This window comes from Carcharodon carcharias, unplaced genomic scaffold (assembly GCF_017639515.1).
Source record: "Carcharodon carcharias isolate sCarCar2 unplaced genomic scaffold, sCarCar2.pri scaffold_1043_ctg1, whole genome shotgun sequence".
NCBI classification, from domain to species: Eukaryota; Metazoa; Chordata; class Chondrichthyes; order Lamniformes; family Lamnidae; genus Carcharodon; species Carcharodon carcharias.
In genome coordinates this window covers 449-19,415 of record NW_024470920.1, presented here as the reverse complement: position 1 = coordinate 19,415, position 18,967 = coordinate 449, and the positions used below count along the sequence as shown (strand labels likewise).

The 18,967-nt window shown below is 45.3% G+C and overlaps 1 long non-coding RNA gene across 1 annotated transcript; it reads left to right on the top strand.

Annotated features, from left to right (window-relative positions):
* Window positions 1-17,083: 17,083 nt before the first annotated feature.
* LOC121275131 lies at window positions 17,084-18,668 on the top strand. Its single transcript, XR_005942362.1, has 3 exons — window positions 17,084-17,240; window positions 17,561-17,669; window positions 18,555-18,668. It is a non-coding gene; the product is annotated as an uncharacterized LOC121275131 (long non-coding RNA).
* Window positions 18,669-18,967: the final 299 nt, after the last annotated feature.

The window sequence follows — 18,967 nt, the reverse complement described above, 5'->3', positions numbered from 1 at the left end:
CCCAGCAATAGTGCAGCACACGCTCAATTCCTGACACAACAATAGAGCAGCACACCCTCAATTACAGACACTCCAACAGAGGAGCACATCCCCAATTACTGACACTCCAATACTGCAGCAGACACTCAATTACTGACAATCCTATAGTGCAGCAAACCCGCAATTTCTGACACTCCAATAGTGCAGCACACCCTCAATTACTGACACTCCAATAGTTCAGCACACCGTCAATTATGACACTCCCATAGTGCAGCCAACACTGAATTACTGACCCTCAAACAGTGCAGCACACCCTCAATTACAGACACTCCAGTACAGCAGCACACCCTCAAGTAGTGACACTCCTATAGTGAAACAGACCCACAATAACTGACACTCCAATACAGCAGCACACTCGCAATTAGTGACACTCCAATAGTGAAACACACTCTCAATTACAGACACTCCAACAGAGGTGCACATCCTCAATTACTGACACTCAAATAGTGCAGCATAATCTCAACTACTGACACTCCAATAGTGCAGAACACCCTCAATTACTGACCCGCCAATAGTACAGCACATCCTCAATTACTGAAACCCCAATAGTGCAGCACACCCTCAATTACTTACCCTCCAATAGTGCAGCACACCCTCAAATACTGACACACCAATAGTGCAGCACACCCTCAATTACAGACACTCCAATAGTGCAGCACACCCTCAATTACTGACACCCCAATAGTGCAAAACTCCCACAATTACTGACACTCCTATAGTGCAGCACACCCTCAATTACTGACACTCCAATAGTGCAAAACACCCTCAATTACTGACTCTCCAATAATGCAGCACACACTCTATTACTAACGTTCCAATAGTGCAGCACATCCTCAATTACTGTCCCACCAATAGTGCAGCACACCCTCAATTACTGACACTCCAATAGTGTAGCACAACCTCAATTACTGACACTCAAATAGTGCAGCACACCCTCAATTACTGACACTCCAATATTGCAGCACACCCTCAATTACTGACACTCCAATATTGCAGCACACCCTCAATTACTGACACTCCAGTAATGCAGCGCACACTCAATTACTGACCCTGCAAAAGTGCAGCTTACCCTCAATTACTGACACCCCAATAGTGCAAATCACCCTCAATTACTGACACTCCAATAGAGCAGCACACGCTCAATTTCTAACCATCCAATAGTACAGGAAACCCTCAAATACAGATAATCTAATAGAGCAGCACACACTCATAAACTGACCCTCTAATAGTGCAGCACACCCTCAATTACTGACACTCCAATAGTGCAGCACACCCTCAATTACTGACCTTCCAACAGTGTAGCACACCCTCAATTACTCACACTCCATTAGTACAGCACACCCTCAATAACTGAACTTCCAACAGAGCAGCACACCCTCAAGTAATGACCCTCCGATAGTGCAGCAAACCCTCAATTATTGACCTTCAAATAGTGCAGCACACCCTCAATTACTGACCCTCCAATAATGCAGCAAACCCTCAATTACTGACCATCAAATAGTGCAGCACACCCTCAAATACTGACCCTCCAATAGCGTAGCACACCCTCAATTCATGACACTCCAATATTGCAGCACACACTCAAGCACTGACACGCCAATAGTGCAGCTCACCCTCAGTTTCTAACACTCCAATAGTGCTGCACACCCTCAATTACTGACACTCCCATTCCTCAGCCAACACTGAATTACTGACCCTCACAGAGTGCAGCACACCCTCAATTATTGACACTCCATAATGCAGCATACCCTCAATTACTGACACTCCAAGAGAGCACCACATCCTCAAAAACTGAGACTTCAATAGGACAGCAGACCCTCAATTAATGACACTCAAATAGTGCAGCATAATCACAACTACTGACACTACAATAGTGCAGCTCACCATCAATAACTGGCACTCCAATATTGCAGCACACGGACAATTACTAACCCTCAACTAGTACAGCAAAGCCTCAATTAATGACAATCTAATGGAGCAGCTCACCTTCAAATACTGACCCTCCGAGATTGCAGCATACCCTCAATTACTGAAACTCCAAAAGTGCAGCACACCCTCAATTCCTCACAATCCAATAGTGTATCACACATTCAATTACCGACATTCCAATAATGCAGCACACCCTCAAATACTGACACACCAATAGTGCAGCACACCCTCAATTACTGACACTCGATTAGTACAGCAAACCATCAATTACTGACAATCTAATAGAGCAGCACACCCTCAAATACACCCTACAATATTGCAGCACAACCTCAATTACTGACACTCCAAAAGTGCAGCACACCCTCAATTACTGACCTTCCAACAGTGCAGCACACCCTCAATTACTGACACTCCAATAGTGCTGCATACTCTCAATTACTGACACTCCCATTCCGCAGCCAACACTGAATTACTGACCCTCAAAGAGTGCAGCACACCCTCAATTACAGTCACTACAATATTGCAGCACAATCTCAACTACTGACACTCCATTAGTGCAGCTAACCATCAATAACTGACACTGCCATAGTGCAGCAAACACTGAATTACTGATCCTCAAAGAGTGCACCACACCCTCAATTACTGACACTCCAATAGTGCAGCACACCCTCAATTACTGACACTCAAATAGTGCAGCACACCCTCAATTTCTAACACTCCAATAGTGCTGCACACACTCAATTACTGGCCCGGCAATAGTGCAGCAGACCCTCAATTAATGACGCTCCAATATTGCAGCACACCCTCAATTACTGACACTACAATAGTGCAGCACACCCTCAATTACTGACAATCTTATAGTGCAGTGCATCCGCAATTTCTGACACACCAATAGTGCAGCGTAACCTCACTTACTGACACTCAAATAGTGCAGCACAATCTCAACTACTGACACTCCAATAGTGCAGCTCACCAGCAATAACTGACACTCAAATAGTGCAACAAACACTGAATTACTGATACTCAAAGAGTGCAGCACACCCTCAATTACTGACAATCCAATACTGCAGCACACCCTCAGTTACTGACACTTCAGTAGTGCAGCACACCCACAATTACTGACACTCCAATATAGCAGCACATCCTCAATTACCGACACTCAAACAGAGCAGCACATCCCCAATTACTGACACTCAAATAGTGCAGCACAATCTCAACTACTGACACTCCAATAGTGCAGCTCACCATCAATAACTGACACTCCAGCAATGCAGCAAACACTGAATTACTGACCCTCATAGAGAGCAGCACACCCTCAATTACTGACAGTCCAAGAGTGCAGCACACGCTCAATTATTGACACTCCAATATTGCAGCATAACCTCAAGTACTGACACGCCAACAGTGCAACACCTACGAAATTACTGACACTCCAATATTGCAGCATAACCTCAAGTACTGACACTCCAATAGTGCAGCACACCCTCAATTACTGAAACCCCAATAGTGCAGCAAACCCTCAATTACTGTCCCTCAAATAGCGCAGCACACCCTCAATTACTGAGCCTCACATAGTGCAGCACTGCCTCAATTACTGAAACACCAATAATGCAGCACACCCTCAATTACTGAAACACCAATAATGCAGCATACCTTCCGTTACTGACACTCCAAGAGTGCAGCACACCCTCAATTACTGACACTCCCATTCCACAGCCAACACTGAATTACTGACCCTCACAAAGTGCAGCACACCATCAATTATCGACACTCCATAATGCAGCACACGCTCAATTACTGACACTCCAATAGTTCAGCACATCATCAATTATTGACACTCCAATAGAGCAGCATATCCTCAAAAACTGAGACTTCAATAGCACAGCAGACCCACAATTACTGACACTCAAATAGTGCAGCATAAGCTCAACTAATAACACTCCAATAGTGCAGCTCACCCTCAATTACTGACACCCAAATTGTAAAGCAAACCATCAATTACTGACAAGCTAATAGAGCAGCACACCCTCAAATACTGACCCTACAATATTGCAGCACAACCTCAATTACTGACACTCCAATAGTGCAGCACACCCTCAATTACTGATCTTCCAACAGTGTAGCACACCCTCACGTAATGACCCTCCAATAGTGCAACACACCCTCAATTACTGACCCTCCAATAGTGCAGCAAACCCTCAATTACTGACACTCAAATAGTGCAGCCCACCCTCAAATACAGACACACCAACAGTGCTGCATACACTCAATTACTGACACTCCCATTCCGCAGCCAACACTGAATTACTGACCCTCACAGAGTGCAGCACACCATCAATTATTGACACTCCATAATGCAGCACACCCTCAATTACTGACACTCCAATAGTGCCGCACACCCTCAATTACTGACCCTGCAACAGTGCAGCAGACCCTCGATTAATGACACTCCAATAGTGCAGCACTCCCTCAATTACTGCCACTCCAATAGTGCAGCTCACCCTCAATTACTGACACTCCAATAGTGCAGCTCACCCTCAATTACTGACACTCCAATAATGCAGCTCACCCTCAATTACTGACACTCCAATAGTGCAGCTCAACATTAATAACTGACCACCCTGTTCACACTGAGAATCCCAGGGTGGAGAACTGGGACATCCTGTCTCCAAACACATCCCACCCTGTTCACACTGAAAATCCCAGGGTGGAGAACTGGGATATCCTGTCTCCAAACACATCCCACCCTGTTCACACTGACAATCCCAGGGTGGGGAACTGGGACATCCTGTCTCCAAACACATCCCACCCTGTTCACACTGACAATCCCAGGGTGGGGAACTGGGATATCCTGTCTCCAAACACATCCCACCCTGTTCACACTGACAATCCCAGGGTGGGGAACTGGGACATGATGTCTCCAAACACATCCCACCCTGTTCACACTGAGAATCCCAGGGTGGAGAACTGGGACATGATGTCTCCAAACACATCCCACCCTGTTCACACTGAGAAACCCAGGGTGGGGAACTGGGACATCCTGTCTCCAAACACATCCCTCCCTGTTCACACTGAAAATCCCAGGATGGGGAACTGGGACATCCTGTCTCCAACACATCCCACCCTGTTCACACTGAGAATCCCAAGGTGGGGAACTGGGACATCCTGTCTCCAACACATCCCACCCTGTTCACACTGACAATCCCAGGGTGGGGAACTGGGATATCCTGTCTCCAAACACATCCCACCCTGTTCACACTGACAATCCCAGGGTGGGGAACTGGGACATGATGTCTCCAAACACATCCCACCCTGTTCACACTGAGAATCCCAGGGTGGAGAACTGGGACATGATGTCTCCAAACACATCCCACCCTGTTCACACTGAGAAACCCAGGGTGGGGAACTGGGACATCCTGTCTCCAAACACATCCCTCCCTGTTCACACTGAAAATCCCAGGGTGGGGAACTGGGACATCCTGTCTCCAACACATCCCACCCTGTTCACACTGAGAATCCCAAGGTGGGGAACTGGGACATCCTGTCTCCAACACATCCCACCCTGTTCACACTGAAAATCCCAGGGTGGGGAACTGGGACATCCTGTCTCCAAACACATCCCACCCTGTTCACACTGAGATTCTCAGGGTGGAGAACTGGGATATCCTGTCTCCAAACACATCCCACCCTGTTCACACTGACAATCCCAGGGTGGGGAACTGGGACATCCTGTCTCCAAACACATCCCACCCTGTTCACACTGAGAATCCCAGGGTGGGGAACTGGGACATCCTGTCTCCAAACACATCCCACCCTGTTCACACTGAGAATCCCAGGGTGGGGAACTGGGACATTCTGTCTCCAAACACATCCCACCCTGTTCACACTGAGAATCCCAGGGTGGGGAACTGGGACATCCTGTCTCCAAACACATCCCACCCTGTTCACACTGAGAATCCCAGGGTGGGGAACTGGGACATCCTGTCTCCAAACACATCCCACCCTGTTCACACTGAGAATCCCAGTATTTGAGAGGTGACAGCACGTTGGAACAGTGTGGAGAGGAATGGGAGGTTGGAGATGGAACAGTAAGGACAGGTTGTTTTTTGAGGAGGGGGTAGTGATGGCAGATTTGAAGGAGAGAGTGACACTACCTGGAGAGAAAGAACTGTTAACAATCTCGGTGAACACGGGGTAGTTGGGTGATCAGCCGTTTAGTGGGAATAGGGTCGATGGAGCAGGAGGTGGGTCTCATGGACAAAATAAGCACTAAAAAGGCATGAGGGGAAATGGGAGGGGGGAAACTAAAGAAAGATGTGGGTTCAGGGCTCAGTCAAGGGGGGACTTTAGAGACAGTTTGTCCCTGTGGGCTAGTGGAAGGGAGGGAAGCAGCAGAGGCAGCTGATCGGATTGTCTCAATCTTAGTGACAAAGAAGCTCCATGAGCTCCTCACACTTGTTGCTGGAGGTGAGGATGGAGGAGACAGGGGAGAGGGAGAGCCCTTCAAAAGAAGCTAACTTGTGTGAGAGATAATAAGTGTGCATTCAACAAAAAGCTGATTTATTTGATTTTTAGCCAGAATATTAACCCCTACATGTGAGTGGAGCTTATTAACATCAACAGAAACAGACTCCAATGAACATAATTCAGTCCTGGATGTGATTAACACCAAAATCCATTCACTGCAGTGACTTGTGAACTCGCTGGTGTTTGAGCAAGTTGGACGAATGATTGAATCCCTTCCCACACTCGGAGCAGGTGAACGGTCTCTCCCCAGTGTGACTGCGCTGATGAGTTTCCAGCTCAGACGGAAATCTGAATCCCTTCCCACACTCCCGTCAGATCCTGATGTGATGTTTGGTTTCAGTTTCCCAACTGCAAATCCTCCCCTTTGAAATTGATTTAAAACAGAAGAAAGGGAGTGAGAGAGAACCCACAAAAACACAAAGGCAGGTTGTGAAATTGAGCTGAATGAATCTGGGAATTTGTGGGGCCGGCACTAGGAAAAAGTGACCATGAAAACTGCTGGATCGTGATAAAAACCGAACTGGTTCACTAATGTCCGTCAGGGAAGGGAACCTGCCACCCGGTCTGGGTGTACACAAGACTCTGGTCTCTATAAGAACATAAGAATCAGGAACAAGAGAAGACCTAACAACACACTGTTGAGCCTGCTCCACCATTCAATACGATCGTGGCTGAATTTGGGCTTCAACTCCACTTCCCCACCCACTCCCCATATCCCTCGACTCCCTGAGAGACCAAAAATCTCCCCATCTCAGCCTGAAACATATTCAGACGGAGCATCCACAACTCACTGGGCTGGAGAATTATATGTGACAGAGAGCGAAGGGGAGTGGGAGAGAGCAAGAAGGATAAAAGGGGAGTGGGGGAGAGAGAGAGAAGGGAAGTGGGAGAGACAGAGAGAAGGGGAGTTGGAGAGAGAGAAAGGGAGTGGGAGAGGGAGAGAGAGAAGGAGAGTGGGAGAAAGAGAGAAGGAGAGTGGGAGAAAGAGAGAGAGAAGGGGAGTGGGAGAGGGAGAGAGAGAAGGAGAGTGGGAGAGGGGGAGTAGGAGAGACAGAGAGAGAAGGGGAGTGGGAGAGGCAGAGAGAGAAGGGGAGTCAGAGAGGGAGAGAGAGAAGGAAAGTGGGAGTGGGAGAGAGAGAAGGGGAGTGGGAGAGACAGAGAGAGAAGGGGAGTGGGAGAGACAGAGAGAGAAGGGGAGTGGGAGAGACAGAGAGAGAAGGGGAGTGGGAGAGGCAGAGAGAGAAGGGGAGTCAGAGAGAAGGAAAGTGGGAGTGGGAGAGAGAGAAGGGGAGTGGGAGAGACAGAGAGAGAAGGGGAGTGGGAGAGACAGAGAGAAAAGGCGAGTGGGAGAGGCAGAGAGAGAAGGGGAGTCAGAGAGGGAGAGAGAGAAGGAGAGTGGGAGTGGGAGAGAGAGAAGGGGAGTGGGAGAGGCAGAGAGAGAATGGGAGTCAGAGAGGGAGAGAGAGAAGGAGAGTGGGAGTGGGAGAGAGAGAAGGGGAGCGGGAGAAACAGAGAGAAAAGGCGAGTGGGAGAGGGCAGGAAAGATAAAAGGGGAGTGGGGGGGAGAGACAAGGGGAGTGGGAGAGAGAAAGAGGAAGTGGGAGAGAGATAGAGAAAGGGAGTGGGAGAGACAGAGAGAGAGAAGGGGAGTGGGAGGGGTGGAGAGAAGGGGAGTGGGAGGGGGAGAGAGAAGGGGAGTGGGAGGGGGAGAGAGAGAAGGGGAATGGGAGAGACAGGGAGTGAGGGGTGAGTTTTAATAAACCTAGAACAAAACCAGAACTTGGATTGAATCTCCTGACACACAAAGCTTCACCCCCTGGAAGGACCAGGGTAGCAGGTGGATGTGAACTTTATCACCTCCAAATTCCCATCCAAGTCACACATGGTTCTGACTTGTCTGACATCCAGTGCTGGATGAACAGAAATTTCCTCCATTTAAATATTGAGAAGACTGAAGCCATTGTCCTCAGTCCCCACTACAAACTCCACTTCCCAGTTACCCACTCCATTCCTCTCCCTGACAACTGTCTGAGACTGAACCAGACTGTTCACAACCGTGGTGAAATATTTCATCCCAAGATGAGCTTCCAACCACATATCCACATCATCACCAAGACCGCCTATTTCCACCTCAGTAACATCGCCTGACTCCAGCCCAGTCTAGCTCATCTGCTGCTGAAACTCTCATCCATTCCTTTGTTACCTCTGGGTTTAACTATCCTAACACACTCATTGCCGACCTCCCACATTCAACCTCCCTGTAATCTTGAGCTCATCCAAAACTCTGTTGCCTGTGTGCTTACCCACACCAAGTCTTGTTCACTCATCACCTCACGACTCACGGACCTACAAAGACTCCAGGTTAAGAAGCACAAAATTTTAAAATTCCCACCCCTATTTTCCAATTCCTGTGTGGCTGCTCCCTGTTGCTGGAATCGCCTCCAACATCACAACCCTCCGAGATATCTGTGCTCCTCTCATTTGGCCTCCTGAGCATTCCTGATTTTCCTTGTTCCACATCCGTGCCCATCCTATCAGTTTCCAAGGCCCCCAAGCTCTTGAATTCACTCCCTAAACCTCTCCCATTCTCTACCTCATATTCCTCCTTTAATTTACTCTGTAAAACTCACCTCTTTGACCAAACGCTTGGTCACCTGCCCTAGTATCTCCTTATGTGGCTCAGTGTCAAACCCTGCTTTGTAACATTTCTGTGAAATGCCTTGGAACATTTTCTTACATTAAAAGTCCTATATAAATACAAATTGTTCTTGTTGTTGATTTGGACATATATCACTGTTCCTTCAGCATCACTGGGTGAATAACCTGTAACTCCTTACCTAACAGCATAGCGGGAGAACCTTCACCTCACGGACTGCAGCAGTTCAAGAAGGTCAAACATCAGCTTCCCCACAGGCAACTGGGGATTGCTAGTATATGCTGGATATGTGGGGAATGAAACAGAGTTAATGTTTCAGGGTGTGCAGGGTGAATTACAGGGAATAAACATGCTGCAGAATTTGATGGTTAACATAAGCTCAGAAGTGGAACAGAAATGGACTATAGCACAGGAAAAACAATTTCTGACTATGAAAGATACTGTGGGAAAATAAAGCTGGCAAGACAGCAGCACATGGTCAGGGGATGGGCAGCAGTGGAAACTTCATTTAGACACAGTGGGCAGAAGTAACAGTAAAATCATAAACAGAGCTACACTACACACAGTTTTAGAGCCAGAGGATGTCAAGCAATGTTAGAGAGGTGATCAGGGAGGGCAGAGGTGAAACAGAGCAATAGATGGACATGGATTCAGATCCACAGTAAAGGAGTCACACCAGCCCCAGAGACATGGAACCTGTCAGAGATATAGAGCATAGAACTAAAACCTAAACTAAAAGTTGTAGCTGATAGTGAAAAATATTCACCACTGAAACAACTTCAGTTTTCAATTTTAAAATCTCCTGCTGGAGCCTGCAGCTGCAAAGGTATCAGAAGCACTGGAATCAGAGAAAAATCTCCCAGTTGAGGAAAAACCCAGAGAGTAGGATGATGTCACCATGTAATTGTCAATGTGTGATGATGTCACAGTGTAATTGTCGATGTGTGATGATGTCACAGACACAGAACATCTGGGTTTGTACAAACCAGTGATCACCACACATTGTGAAGGATGGGAAGGTCCTGATGTATATATGAGGTAGATAAAGAAAAACGATTTCCGTTAACTGATCGTAAAAGGGTTATGGGAGGCATTTTAAAGATTTTGTGAAGATCCACAAGGGGGATATGAGGAAAAAAGTTCACACAGTGAGTGGTAATGACCTGGAAGTCAATGCTTACACTCAGAGACTGATAATATCCAGGTCGGGATGAATCAAGTGATTCTTGCAGACTCTGATGTGATGATTGGTTTGAATATCCAATCTGCAAAACCTCATCTGCTGGTATCCTGTAAATGGAGATTACAAAATCCATCATTGTCAGTGCAGGATAGAAATTGAGAAGAGACAAACATTTTTCTTGGTTTGAGCTGACTTTGTATAAATCCTCCCCTTCTAACCCCCTGCGTGGTGTTGGATAAAATGAAATTATAGAAATTTACCACATAGGAAGAGACCATTCGGCCCTGTGTAGTGCTTGCAGAGAGCGGATCTGATTGTTTGGTCGATCAGGAGTAATATTTGTGCGAGTACCAACAGGAGGCAGCAAAATATATCCTTCTCTCACCCATATTTTGCCTGGCACCAGCATCTCTATTGTCAGTGCTCTACAAGCAGCCCCTCTCTTCTCCTTCTTTCATTTCTTCACTCCGCGAATGTGTTCGTCCTTGACCTTTTCCCAGTGTGACATTTTGTGCTCTGAGACAAAACTCCAACTCCCCTTCCGCTCACTCCGGCGCAAATGTTCAATGTTTTCAATCAATTAATTCGCAACACTCGTTTTTGAACATTTCACAAGAGCAATTAATCTTCATTCCCTGACCAAAATTCCAACCCCACCTGAGGCGCTAAAAGCATCGCTTCCTAACCACCGGACCACCAGAAATGCTCTCAAGTCTTCTTCCAGTGTGGCTTATGAACGCAGCTTTTACCATTTAAAAAAAAAATAATTCCGACCTCTTTTACCACAAAACTGCATGTTTGGATTCAATACAAACCAATACTTCAGCAAACGAAGCTCTGGTTTCTTCATATTGAAATACAGTGTGTAAATATGAGCAATTTCAAAGCTGAACAACGTACACAAGACTGCAAGGAGAGTGTTACTGTGCATGATCAGCACTGTGCACATTCCTTAATCTGTGAGAATCAGGAAGGTGAGTTGCTGGTGTCGTTTTACTCAACGGAGTGCAAACCTATGGTATTGTGTCTTCCATTCCCATGAACTGACAGCGTCTGCATTAAGCAGTTAATTGACCTGGGAGCTGGCCGTGAAGAGGGAGCTGGAAGGCAGAAGCAGAAAGAGGTTAGACATGACAGTGCTTTGTATTCTATGTGTATCGCTTGCTATTAGTGGTTAATGTCGGCCTTGTAAGTTTCACAGCTGCCGCAGGGATTGGATTGGCGTTAAAAGCAGCAAGATTAAAAGCAAAAGCAAAAGCTGGCCTCGCACCCACGTCCCTGAGACTCAGGGTTGTATGCACGGCCGATTGAGCAAGGCAGGGATATAGTAAAGCATGTCCTTATACCAACATACACCGAAACTATTGTTGTTTTCCACCTGAGGCCTCCGAGTGTTCTGAATTTCAAAGTGTGGAATGTCATCGACCAACAAAAGCTCCAAGGTTGCAAAGCATTCCTCTCAATCATCAATAACATCGTTCACTTCTTCCATTTCTTAGCTGAACCTCCTTCCAAACATTGCAAACTCCTCTTGTATCTTTCGTCCTCATATTTTTCTCCATAGCATTTTCATCTGAAGCTGCGCAACTATTGTGAATAAAGTTAGTGATAGTAAAAATGTGTTCACCCCCCTTGGGAACTGAACCAATTTGATGCGCACAGCGGAACACACACAAAGACATACACACCCAAAGTGACAGAGTGCAAGGGGTTATTTCTAAGGACAGACAAACAACCAGACAGCAAGAATGACCAAGAACTTTATTTTCCAGTTCCAACTGTAATTTACGTGAATAAACAGAGCAGGCTGATAGTAACAATCCTCTCTGGACGCGGTGAGCTCCAGGGAAGGATCAGCACCGTTAATGTGTCGCTTAGTTGGTCTCGTGACAAATCTCATGCTGGAAATGACAAGAAAACTCGTTGAATTTGCTCCGTGTTTAGGTTTCAAAAGAGCCAATTCCAAGGTAAGAAAGTATATCTATCTGGAGTGAACTATAAAATGACTGAATTATTGTGAAAGAAGCAGCCGTGGTGTTGGATAAAATGAAATTATAGAAGGTTACCACATAGGAAGAGACCATTCGGCCCCGTGTACTGCTTGCAGAGAGCAGATCTGATTGTTTGGTCGATCAGGAGCAATATTTGTGCGAGTACCAACAGGAGGCAGCAAAATATATCCTTCTCTCACCCATATTTTGCCTGGCACCAACATTTCTATTGTCAGTGCTCTACAAGCAGCCCCTCTCTTCTCCTTCTTTCATTTCTTCACTCCGCGAATGTGTTTGTCCTTGACCTTTTCCCAATGTGACATTTTGTGCTTTGAGGCAAAACTCCAACTCCCCTTCCGCTGACTCCGGTGCAAATGTTCAATGTTTTCATTCAATTAATTCGCAACACTCGTTTTTAATCATTTCACAAGAGCAATAAAACGTCATTTCCTGACCAAGTGTCCAACCCCACCTGAGGCGTTAAATGCATCACATCCTAACCACCGGACCACCAGAAATGCTTTCAAGTCTCCTTCTGGTATGGCTTATCTACGCTGCTTTTACCATTTAAAAAAAAAATCGGATCTCTTTTACCTCAAAACTGCATGTTTGGATTCAACACAAACCAATTCTTCAGCCAACGACAGCTCTACCTTCTTCACATTGAGATCCAGTGTGAAAATGAGCAATTTCAAAGCTGAACATCGTAGACAAGATTGGAAGGAGAGTGTTACTGTGGATAATCGGCACTGTGCACATTCCTGTAATCAGTATCTGTGTGAATCAGGAAGGTGAGATCCTGGTTTCCTTTTACTCCATGGTTTGCAAACCTATGGCATTGTGTCTTCCATTCCCATGAACTGCCTGTGTCTGCCTCAAGCAGCTAATTGACCTGGGAATTGGAGGGGCAGAGGGAGCTGGAAGGAATGAAGCAGAAAGAGATTAGACATGACAGTGATTTTAATTTGATGTGCATTGGTTGCTTCCAGTGGTTAATGTCTACCTTGTAAGTTTCACAGCTGCCGCAGGAGTTGCGTTGGTGCTAAAAGCAAAATCAGGGCTTGAACCTGCAACTTTGAGATTAACAGTCACATAGTATGCCGATTGAGCTAGTAGGGTATACAGGGATAGCTTTTTATATCCCAACATACATGGAAACAACTGTTGCTTTCCACCTGGAGCCTCAGCTTGTTCGGAATTTCAAAGTGTGGAAGGTAATCGACGTACAAAAGCCCCAAGGTTGCAATTCATTCCTCTCAATCATCGTTCACATCTTCCACTTCTGAGCTGTACCTCGTTCCAAACATTGCAAACTCCTCTTGCATCTTTTTATGTAACATTTTAATATGAAGCTGCAAAACTATTATGAATAAAGTTAATGATGGTAAAAATGTGTTCACCCCCTCGGGAACTGAACCACATTGACACACACAGAGGAACACACACAGACATATACAGCGAGAGTGACAGAGGGCAAGGATTTTTTCTAAGGAGAGACAAACACCCAGAAAGCAAGAATGACCAATAACTTTATTTTCCAGTTCCGACAGTAGGTTTCGTGAATGACCAGAAATGGGAAAATACCCGAGTATTTGCATGGATTTTATTCCATTTAACCAATAATTAACGCTGTAGACACAGTTAAAACCAGGCATAGTAAAAAAAAACGGGAAAGACCAATGTATTTAGACTCAATGGCTTTAACAACTCGGCGATGACGACTGGCCCTATGGTATACAAGCATAGATGGGGATAGCAGAGGAGGAGGACATGTGGCTTCTGGTGTCCATGCCGGCCGATGGAAGAGGAATTCAGTGACTTTGTCAACCCGCTTGTTCTGCGCAGCAATTTATATTTTTATTGTCTCTCGCTCTTCCTGTTAAAGGGAAACACCGTGCACACCTGCTCCAACTTTAGGCTGGCACTTCTTCGACCAACTGGAGTTCCGAATGTGTAACTTTGGTAACTGTAAGCTTCAAACTGACGCCTCCACAGAAAGTAGAAGTACGATCTAGCACCTTAGACTGCTCATCCACACTGTCAAGCTCAGACTGTTACTCCCCATCGCCTTGGCTGGTATTGATACTGAAATAGAACAGAAGCAAAGCAGCAACAATACGTTTAATGGCCCCACAAGCCTTCTCCGTCACTTTATAAGATCATGGCGGATCCTCAGTCCTAACATCAATTTCTCACCTGATCTCGATGGCCCGTCATTCCCTTAGAGTCCAACAATCATGAGAATTTTTGGACGAAAGCAACATGCGGTGGATGCTGGAAATATGAAGTAAAAAGAGAAAATGCTGGAAAACTCACCAGGTCTGGCAGCATCTGTTGGAGAGAGAAACAGATTCAACGTTTCGAGTCCGTTTGACCCCTCTTCAGAGCTAAAGATCATTTTTGGATGCTTTTCCTCCCATTAATCCGATAGTTAAAAGAAAAACAGAATTACCTGGAAAAACTCAGCAGGTCTGGCAGCATCGGCGATAGTTAGTTCTGCAGAAACTCAGCAGGTCTGGCAGCATCGGCGTTAAAAGAAAAACAGAATTACCTGGAAAAACTCAGCAGGTCTGGCAGCATCGGCGATAGTTAGTTCTGCAGACACCTGGTTGAAATCAGCATAATGATCAGTTGGTAAGATTTGATTCTACCTGGGTAAACTCCAATTGATTTTGAAACCATCCATTTAACCACTCGGCCATGATAATTGACCACTGCTTTCCACTCAATAATCAATAACATTATTTGGGGCTTTCGCTTCTTGTTGCACCTCCTTCCAAACACTGAGGTCCATTTTCCTCAGGATTTGTTTCTGGATTTAATATTTACCTGCTTTGTGCCCTCATTTTGAAATGGAGTTCGCTTCAATATCCAACGCAATTTGAATAGCTAACATGATGGACAAACTATGGAAAACAAGTCACTCGATAACACTAATCCCATGGTGCTCACTTTCAAATTCACAACGGTCTGCTTTTCAATAAAATGAAAGAATTTTTATGGAAAAGATATACAAAGTTCATGTGACTTTTATTTGTGACTCACTCACTTGGGTATTCTGTAAATGCTGCTCGGAGGTTTAGTGACCAGGATATAATCTGTTTTCCTAAGCCTGTGCTCGGTGTATTGGGAGGTTTGGCCTGCGTTGGAGTATCTTGTGTCCCAGGGATGGGCAGTAACCCGCTGACTGAAGCTGCAGCTGCTGCTTTCCACTGGTAGCGGGTGATTGGAGAGTGCGGGGCCAGAATATTGCTGCCTTTCTTCTTTTCCCTGTCTCACTCACCGTGGAGCTGAGGACGAGGGAATTATTGATGGGTTTGTTTGAATCCAATAACTTCATAGATTTCAAATGTGTTACACGTAGGTACATGGTAGGTTTGATTGTTTTCTCATTATATCTGAAATGAATATTCATTAAAAAAAAGACTCAGTTTGGAAATCCATTGCATAAAAGTAGAGTTGGCAATGTTTGGCGAATATTTTCTTGCAGTCAAAATGCCAGTTGTTATCCTGGAACTGTGTGGCAATGAATGATGGGGAGAAAACAGCAAAGGCTTTGTCCCTGATGGTCTTAAAGCACCAGCCTTTCAGTTACCTTCCAAATTCCTACCAATCATACAAAAGAGGCTCATACAATCAAAAGCTGCAAGATATCTTAAACAGACTCAGCTAGTTAAAGCTTCAGATTGTCAATACCGGAATGATAATTGTTCTCTATCAGTTTCACTCTTTGAAAAAAAAACAGGTTGGACATTGATTATGGAAACATAGAAAGAGTCTGATCCCACCCGCTGCAGACACATCCATGTCACCAGGAACCACCTGTCATACAACAGATTCTGACTTCGAGCCTTTTGGTGTCTTATCTGATATTGTCTGAAAGCCTATTTTAGGTTTTAATTCCTGACCTACCAGACTGATGGAGTGCAGTCCTCATGAAAGGTTACAGACCTGAAATAAAAGCTATGTTTTTCTCTCCAGAGGCATGACCAGACCTGCCGAGAATTCCAGCATTTTCTGTTATCTTCTATTTCAGAAAGCCAGCATCTGCAGCATTTTGATTTTCTTTAACTAATTATTGCTGAGAATGTGGAAGCCATAAGGTTTGAGATCGATATTTCAGCTGAAAATGTGGAAGTAAACTCACGTGCACAAGCTGAAAATGCAAGTGGGTTCACTCCATTGTCCCAATTACTGACTCATCAACGCAGTTACACTAGTACGAGACTATCCAGATACTTCACATGTGTGAAGGGATTTATTCAGTTTGCAAAGCAGTAAACACACCAACTTTAAAATTCAAAGGATTAAATCCAGCGTCAGAGCATTCCTGTTGGCAGGATTTAAATGTTCCATGTATGGTGAAAAATAATCCATCTGCTAATACTGCGTCGAGTTCAGATCTAACTGCAGGGTATTTGTTCAGCTGTTCATAACATCCAGGGGAGAATTATGGTGGAGTCCAGAGCATTTTAGTTGCTGTATCAATTGATTCGAAGCAGTTATACCTCGTCTCGATGGCACCCATCGTATTCTGATTACTGGACTTCAGTTTCATTCTACAATTTTAGCCTTCAATGGCGGGGCGGACACCCAGAATTCACTGCAGTACAGAATGTGCTCTATCCACATTACAGCAGCTCACCGCACATGCGCATTACGGTGTGTGTGTGTGTGTGTGTGTGTGTGTGTGTGTGTGTGTGTGTGTGTGTGTGTTTGGAGCATGCGCACTAATGTCTCATTCACGAGCATGCGCAGTGCTGGTCTGTGACTGAAGCTGCTCAGAGCGGGTGAGAGAAAGTCGAGCGGAGCAAACTAACAGAGTTAGTGGGTGTGTGAGGAGGAATGGAGCCAGCAGAGTGGGCAGGTAGGCTTCATAAAGACACAGTGCAGGCCATGGACCCCAAATAACAAGGTACCGGTCTTGTGTTTGCAGGAAACGGACCGAAAAATCCTGGATTTCTCCCTTCGCCAGGCCCGGGGTAACGGCCGCCATCTTTATAGGGGGCAATGTGCAGCAGGGCGCATGCGTGGTCATCCTGTCCAGGTAGCAGGAGGAGAGCATGTTGTGAATTTCTATCCTGGATGACAGGGATGGATTTTGGAAATTCCTTTTACAGGGTGTTTAGAAGGGGAGGATTTACACACAGCAAACTCAAACCAAGAGAACCGTTCGTCTCTTCTCAATTTCTATCCTGCACTGACAATGACGAATTTTGTAATCTCCAATTACAGGATACTAAAAGATGACATCTTGCAGGTGGGAAATTCAAACCAAACATCACACTAGAGTCTGCAAGAATCACTCGATTCATCTGGACTTGGATATTATCGTTCTCTGAGTGTAAGCATGAGTTTCAGGTCATTACCGCTCACTGTGTAAAGGTTTCTTTCTTATATGATTCTAGTAGATCTTCCCAAACTCTTTAAACTGTCTCCCATAACCATTTTACGATCAGTTAATGGAAATAGTTTTTCTTTAACTACCTCATCTAAACCTCAGGACCTTCACATCCTTCATAATGTGTAGTAATCACTGGTTTGTACAGGTCCAGATGTTCTGTCTCTGTGACATCATCACACATTGACAATTACACTGTGACATCATCACACATTGACATTTACACTGTGACATCACCCCGCTCCCTGGGTATTTCCTCAACTGGGAGATTTTTCTCTGACCCCAGTGCTTCTGATATTTTTCCATCTGCAGGCTCCAACAGGAAATTTTAAATTGAAAACTGTGAAATTGTTTCAGAGCTGAGTATTTTTCACCATTCAGCTACAGCTTTTAGTTTAGCTTTTAGTTCTATGCTCTGTATCTATGAGATGTTCCATGGCTCTGGGGCTGGTATGGCTCCTTTACTGTGCACCTGAATCCATGTCCATCCATTGCTCTGATTCACCTCTGCCCTCCCTGATCACCTCTCTACTATTGCTTGACATCCTCTGTCTCTAATACTGCATGTAGTGTAGCTCTGTTTAGGATTTTACTGTTACTTCTGCCCACTGTGTCCAAATGAAGTTTCCACTGCTGCCCATGTGCTGCTGTCTTACCAGCTTTATCTTCCCACAGTATCTTTCATAGTCAGGAATTGTTTTTCCTGCGCTATAGTCCATTTCTCTTCCACTTCTGAACTTACATTGAGCATCAAATTCTGCACCATTTTTATCCCCTGTAATTCATTCTGCGAATCCTGAAATGTTAACTCTGTCTCACTCTCCACAGATACCAGCGCCTATTGTGACCCCTAGTTGCCTATGGAGAAGATGATGTTTGACCTTCTTGAACTGCTGCAGTCCATGTGGTGAAGGTGCTCCCACAATGCTGTTCGGTAAGGAGTTACAGGTTATTCACCCAGCCATGATGAAGGAACAGTGATATATGTCCAAATCGACAACAACAATTTGTGTTTATATTGCATATTTATTGTTATTCAGTTTTCCAAGGCATTTCATTGAAATGTTACAAAACAAGGTTTGACACTGAGCCACATGAGGAGATATTCAGGAGGTGACCAATAGTTTGGTCAAAGAGGTTGGTTTGAAGGGGCATCCTAAAGGATGCTATGATGTAGACAGGTGGAGAGGTTTCGGGAGAGAATTCCAGAGCTTAGGCCTTGGAAATTGATGGAGCGTCAA